Below are 7,952 nucleotides of genomic sequence, written 5' to 3' on the forward strand. Positions count from 1 at the left end.
TCAGCAAAGCAGAGGCAGAGTTTGGGAGGCATGAGGAAGAAAAGCAAGAAGAGAGCAGGGGCCTGGGAAGCCTATCTTTAGAGCATTCATCATCTTTGGGTAAAACCTGAACATAACAAACTCAGCTCCACAGCCTGGTTGGGAAGAGGTCCAGCTTCACCCTCAATAACGTTATAAATTGGAAAGCTCCCTGGGGAAAAATGTGTTGTGGACAGATTAGAAAGATTAGGATCAGACAACCAATGAAGCACTAGTTCATGCTTCACCCAGAATGATTTTTATTCATGTTTTAATGTTTGGTTTTAGTGCTTGCTGATGGTATTGCACTGTTTTACCTTGGAAGGTTATAAATGAGGAGGCATCCTTAGAACTTTCTTAGCTTTTCAGAGCATGGATCTTTCCTTCTTCCATCTAGTCTTGCCCACTGTTAAAACAGGCAAATTATTGTATCTGAGAGATAACTTATGTCCTCTGGTGATATGTGCAATGTGTATATTTTTCTTCTTTTTTTTTTGTGGTACTGGGGATCGAACTCAAGGCCTTGTGCTTGTGAGGCAAGCACTCTACCAGCTGATCTGTCTCCCCAGCCCCAATGTGTATATTTTTATAGTTGAGGTCCATAACTTATTGCATGAATCAATTTTGAGAATGGCCTGTGCTGAGTTATTTTCATATTTCGGAAATCACCTTTATGAAGACTGTGCTCATGGTCTTTTTAACACCTATCTTTCATTCTATAAAATCACTGAGAAACCATTATTGCCTAATTTAGTGATTTAAATTATTATTTTTCTATGCTTTATAGAATTGGGCATTCTCTCTGAAAATCTATCATGCCAAGTGCTTTGAATAACTAAATTACTCTGAATACTTTTATTATCTTTTTCTTAATTTTAAAGTGGACAAATAAAGAGAAATCATAATCTGGTTTGAAGCTGCTGTATATGGGTTAAACTTACTGAGTTACTTTTCAGTTAAATTTAAGAATTTTATGTGCATAAATAAATGTGAAACATTTCTCATGTTAATTAAATTTGAAGAGAAAGGAAGCATTGGCAACCTGCCTTTGCCTTCTCTCTGATCCTTTTTTGTGAGTGAACTGTCTAGTTATTTGGTGCTTGATCTTCATCCATTACACTTTGAATAAATTGTAAATGCCCTGAGTACAATTTAGTTCTTTCTTTGATATTTTGAAGAAATAAATAACTGTGGAAGTCATGAAATTTTTAAATAGTATCTAGTGATTAAATTTAACAAAAATACTATTTCTGAATTGTTCATGGAAAATGTCACTGATTTAGCACAATTTTGTTATCTCACTATGTTTCTTAACATCTTAGGATTTTATAACTAGTAAATATTGGAAAGAGGTAATGATCAGAAAGGTACCTAAGAATGTGAACTTGGAATTCAGACTGCCTGGGTTCAAATCCTGGCTCTCATATATCACAGCATGTGACCTTGGGCACACTACTCAGCCTCTCAGCAGGAAGTCTTCCATCCCTCTGAGGACATAAACCATACCTTTGTCCAGTGTCTCTATACTGTATATACTACCTGTGTGTTATCAGATTGTTGGAATATCACATGTTTGTGATCAAATAAGCCTATTTTACTTAATAATGGTCCCAAACATAGGGAATAGTGATGCAAAGGAGGCACCAGGGCATAAAACATGAAGGATGGATTAACTTCAGTACTCTGTGGCAACACTGCAGCTACCTAGAAAAAAAAAATCACTGTTGGGGGATTTGGTAGTGTTCATGTTTTCAGAAATCCTTTGAGGGTCTTAGAACATATTGCCCTGGAATCAGGGGGAGGGGCTTCTATATTATTACTTTTTGAGTGTTTCCAAAAAAGGTAGGAACAATGGTGGAATTATTCTGCTGTTAGTTCAAGCAACATTAAGAAAGCAAAATTACATTTTGTATATTTTAATACCCTCATGCCATCTGGAGGGGTAAAAATTATTGCCTTTTGTGAACAAGAGTTCAACTTCTTAGTAACAGTATGTTGAAAGGAACTGAAGAATTAGTCCTGAAATGAATTCTGTGAGATGAGTTGTAATTTTTGCAGGTTTTAAAGGTATTATCTGAGTCAGACATGGTGCCACATACCAGAAATCCCAGTGGCTCAGGAGGAGGATCACACATTCATATAAAATTCCTGGAACTGAGAATATAATCCTGGAATATGGAACTGAGAGTGACAAGCACACCTTCTCCTTGCTTCCTTTCCTTGCCTTACACAGTAACCTTGAAAGTAAAATCTACTTTTGTGAACAAATCTCTGAGATGTTGTTTGTCCATATAAAGGCCCTGTTTTAGGAGACAGAGAAAGTACTGATACTCTAGACCATCTTTTGAGAAAGAATGGTGGTGGTGATGGCTGCTGAAGGAAGGGTCCCACCCTTAGAATCTGGGTCAGAGAAGGAGGCAAATGTTTTGCTCTCTGTATCCTTCACACTTCTCATGCTAACATACTACATAATCTACATAATCTACCTGTAAGTGTGTGTGACTGCATAGATGCACATGTATGCATCAGATAACTACTACACACATTTGATTTTACTTTTGACTTTGATAGTTACATGTGATAGTTTTAATTTGATAATTAAATAGATTATGTAGTTCCCATAATTTGAAACCTATTAGAGGAGTAAAATTCTTTGACTGTTGTCTGTGTATCAAGTAAAATAATACTGATTTTTAGCGTATGATTTGTAATGAAAATAAATTATCTCACACTTTTTGTCTCCAAGTGGAATAGTCTCAGGTGGAGAATAGGAGCTGAAATTTGTATCCTACATACCTTTCCCCCTTTTAACATTTTTGACTAAAGAAAAAGTTTAAAAAATAAGATTTATGATTGGGACCTATCTCCTTGGTTTCATGGTTTTGACAGGCCAGTGAGGATTCAGGACTAAAAATCAACTACTTATCTTGCATTTTGGCATTAGACCTATTTGCCAGTTCATGATACTTTTCCATCCTACAATGAAAGTCACTAAATAAACAAGTGGGCTTGGAATAAAGATATTTTTTTTTGCCAGGAATGGTGGAACACACCTCTAATCCCAGCAGCTTGTAAAGCTGAGGTAGGTGGATTGCAAGTTCAAAACCAGCCTCACAACTTAGCAAGAACTTGTCACTAAACAAAATATGAAAAAGTGATAAAGATGTGTCTCAGTGGTTAAGTGCCCTGGTTCAATCCCCAGTACAAAAAAAAAAAGTATCTTATTGAAAATCCAAAAACAAAAACCTACACTACACCATAAAACTCATACAACTTTTCTTATTGTTTTAGAATTTGATTAGTGGCACTTACTCAAAAAAGCAGAGTTTCTATGATTGTGTGTGTGCATATATATAATTATCAATATATTTTGCTTGCTTTCTGGTATCTGGAATGGAATAGACCATGGCCAGCATTTAGAGGGAGAAAACCTATCTCTGCAAGCTTTCTGCTTAAAGCTCCCTGCTTTCACCCAGGGCAGAGTCTCTCCTGGTTTTTGGACCTGAGAAGGTAAGGCATTGTATTCCTTGCCTAAAAGAAAAGCAGGAAAGAGACTTGCCTGAACCTATGTGTATACATAAAATATGCACATATATTACATATAAACAAAAACTTTTAAGTACCTGGTTGTTTATGGGGCTCCTTTTGTAGAATCTGGAAAAATCCTGGTTCAGTTTATAACAAGTAATGACACCAGCCAGAAGTAATCTCAACCCTCCTTTACAAACCAGAAAAAAATACAGATTTCTAGGTCATTTTCTAAACATAGTTGAACATAGGCAATAGAGGCATGGAACAGACAACTTTTTAATTGGGACACAGAGTAAAAGCACTCTAAGAAACACAATTAGTTGTACCACCTTTAACCACCAGAGAATTCAAATTTGGAATTTAGACAAGGAAGATTCAATCTTTTATGTTGGGATTGTGGATGCATTCATGCCTACAGTGAAAAGGTTATAAGCTTTTGAAAAAAATTCATGTGAGTAGCAGATAATGGTTAAGCAATCAGTATCTACACAGTGTTTCCCAGGTGCTTTGTCAGCTGTGGCCACAGCACATACATGTATTACTAACCTCCATGAGGACCACGATTCATCTGTTTCCTCTAAAACTATTCCCATTTTAGAGATGAGAAAACACAAGTTTCTGGATATTAAATGGCAATTCAGCTGCACAGAAATAACTACCCAGAGGCAGAACTATATGAAATTACTTCAAAATCCTCAAAGGTTGATTTGTTTCTGATATAGAGGATGTGTCTGGAGAAATATTATTTTCTCTCCATTTTGAATAGGGTAACTAGGGAAGACATCCCAGGAGCAGAACAGATGTAATTTTTTTCCATCTATCATGATAAGTAACTCCAGAAACTGAGCTATCAACCTAGATTCCTTCAAGTTAATGCTAGAAGACTACAGGGTGCAGGAAAGCACATCACAGGCCCAGAGTCTGAATATGACTCAGAAAAGAAATAAATCTAAAAGGCTCATGAGAACTTTTGAAGAAAAAATATGTAATTATTTCCAAAAATATAGGTCCTTTGGTTGCTATCTCTACTATATATCATTTAGAAAACAATTAATTATAATGCATTTATCTAGGATTTTCCAAATCTTATCCTATATGATTTTGTGTTCAAAATCCAGAAAAGAGAATGCATGATTCACTGTCAAAAACATTATAAAAAAATCTTTAAGGAAGAGGAGTGAATGTTTTAGTGATTGTGTCATTCAAGAATTTACTTAACCAATGATCTTTAGTAAATATAATCACTTTTATGTATCCATAGGAAAGTGAGATTTTCCTTATTTATATTTCCTGCTAGAATTTCCTAAGAGAAGCCCTAGATTTTATTTGAAATAACCTCCAAACACAAAACATACAAGATACCTACAATACAGGGGTATAAAATGTAAATGTAAGTTTTTTTATTAATTAGAAGCAAAACCTTTTTTTTTCTTGAAATCCAACTTTATCTGCCTTTTTTAATACATTTATTTTATCTTTGAAGACAGAAACCACAAAAAAAATCACAGGCAAATGCCTTGAGCTGCCAATTAATACAGGGAATATCTATATCTAAGTGCTCAATAAACATAAATATTTCAAAATCTAAAGAAATATTAGGAATATTTAGAGAAATATAAAATAAAATTTTACCATAAACTATAATATTGATGGTGATATAAAGCAAATGAATATTCATAAACTCAGGAAGAGTTTATTATCATTTGTGGAAACTCTTGCTAATGAAGATATATGATGCTCACTGTCACAGAGACTTTAGAAATTACAGCATATGTGACCATGATAACATGTAAGAACACAACATAACTCATCCAAACACCAACCATACAAACCCAGGGGCATGGTTCAAATGCATGTGCATCTTGGAAGAGATAAAAAATAATCTGTATGAAAAATTGTTATTAGGATCCACTCACATCTTTAGCTATATTATGTCATGTTTAAGAAATATATAATACAGTGTTCAAGTTTTATATATGTGCAATATTCATGCTTTGTTTCACATGTATATGTGTTTAGAAAAAAATATCTAACTTGTGAGTAAATAAATATTGGAAGCAAATAACACACTCACTTACACATCCCATGTGCCAGTGATAAAACTCATCATTACAAAGAAGAACATTTTCTCCTAAATCAACCCACAATATATCTCAGTAAAATTGCTATGTACCTATATAAATATATCAGAGTAAATTTTACTTTTATGTATCTATAAAGCAATAACTTATAAAACTATAAATAAAAGAAAAAGAGGAAACGGTAAGAGGAGAGGGAAAGAGGAACTACTGGATAATAAAATGGAGCAAAACATATTCCATGTTTCTATGATTATGTCAAAATGAACCCAAATGTTATGTATAAGTATAATGCAATTATAAAACATTCACATTTTATATTTAATGAAATAAGAAACCAAATTATGAAGTTCTAAAATTCATTCACAAAATTACACATAATTTTAGCCAAGAAAATTTTCAATTATAAGAGGAAAAGGAGTACATTCACGTATATTGTGAAACTATACTATTATAGTAATCATCAAGGAGTCATAATATAAAAACTAAATACAAGACCAAAGAAATTAAAGAGATACGAATAGGAAAAGAAGAACTCAAACTATCCCTATTTGCTGATGATATGATTACATACTTAGAGGAACCAGGAAATTCCACCAGAAAACTCTTAGAACTCATAAGTGAATTTAGTAAAGTAGGGGGATATAAGATCAATGCTCATAAATCTAATGCATTTTTATACATAAGTGATGAATCTTCAGAAAGAGAAGTTAGGAAAACTACCCCATTCACAATAGCCTCGAAAAAAAAATTACTTGGGAATCAATCTCACAAAAGAGGTGAAAGACCTCTACAATGAGAACTACAGAGCACTAAAGAAAGAAATTAAAGAACACCTTAGAAGATGGAAAGATCTCCCATGTTCTTGGAAAAGCAGAATTAATATTGTCAAAATGGCCATACTACCAAAAGTGCTATACAGATTCAATACAATTCCAATTAAAATCCCAATGACGTACCTTACAGAAATAGAACAAGCAATCATGAAATGCATCTGGAAGAATAAGAAACCCAGAATAGCTAAAGCGATCCTTCGCAGGAAAAATGAAGCAGGGGGTATTGCAATACCAGAACTTCAACGAAACTACAAAGCAATAGTAACAAAAACGGCATGGTATTGGTACCAAAATAGACAGGTAGATCAATGGTACAGAATAGAGGACATGGACACAAATTCAAATAAATATAATTTTCTCATACTAGACAAAGGTGCTAAAAATATGCAATGGAGAAAAGATAGCCTCTTCAACAAATGGTGCTGGGAAAATTGGAAATCCATATGCAACAGAATGAAACTAAACCCATATCTCTCAGCATGCATGAAACTAAACTCAAAATGGATTAAGCACCTTGGAATCAGACCAGAGACCCTGCATCTTATAGAAGAAAAAGTAGGTCCAGATCTTCAACATGTCGGCTTAGGACCAGACTTCAACAGGACTTCCATAGCACAAGAAATAAAAGCAAGAATCAACAACTGGGATAGATTCAAACTAAAAAGCTTTCTCGCAGCAAAGGAAACTATCAGCAATGTGAAGAAAGAGCCTACAGAGCGGGAGAAAATCTTTGCCAATCATACTTCAGATAGAGCACTAATCTCCAGAATCTATAAAGAATTAAAAAACCTCAACACAAAGACTACAAATAACCCAATTGAAAAAAGGTCTAAGGAAATGAACAGACACTTCACAGAAGAAGACCTACAAGCAATCAACAAACATATGGAAAAATGCTCAACATCTCTAGTAATAAGAGAAATGCAAATCAAAACCACCCTAAGATTCCATCTCACCCCAATTAGAATGGTGATTATCAAGAATACAAGCAACAACAGGTGTTGGCGAGGATGTGGAGAAAAAGGTACACTCATACATTGCTGGTGGGGCTGCAAATTCATGCAGCCACTCTGGAAAGCAGTATGGAGATTCCTTAGAAAACTTGGAATGGAACTACCATTTGACCCAGCTATCCCACTCCTTGGCCTATACCCAAAGGACTTACAATCAGCATACTACAGAGATACAGCCATATCAATGTTCATTGCTGCTCAGTTCACAATAGCCAGATTGTGGAACCAACCTAGCTGCCCTTCAGTTGATGAATGGATAAAGAAACTGTGGCATATATATACAATGGAATATTACTCAGCCATAAAGAATGATAAAATTATGGCATTTGTAGGCAAATGGATGAAATTGGAGATTATCATGCTAAGTGAGATAAACCAATCTTAAAAAACCAAAGGAAGAATGATCTCGCTGATAAGTGAATGATGACACATAATGGGGGGTGGGAGGGGTTAGTGTTAGGTTTAGAGTTAGTGTT

This window comes from Sciurus carolinensis, unplaced genomic scaffold (genome assembly GCF_902686445.1).
Source record: "Sciurus carolinensis unplaced genomic scaffold, mSciCar1.2, whole genome shotgun sequence".
In the NCBI taxonomy this organism is placed as follows: Eukaryota; Metazoa; Chordata; class Mammalia; order Rodentia; family Sciuridae; genus Sciurus; species Sciurus carolinensis.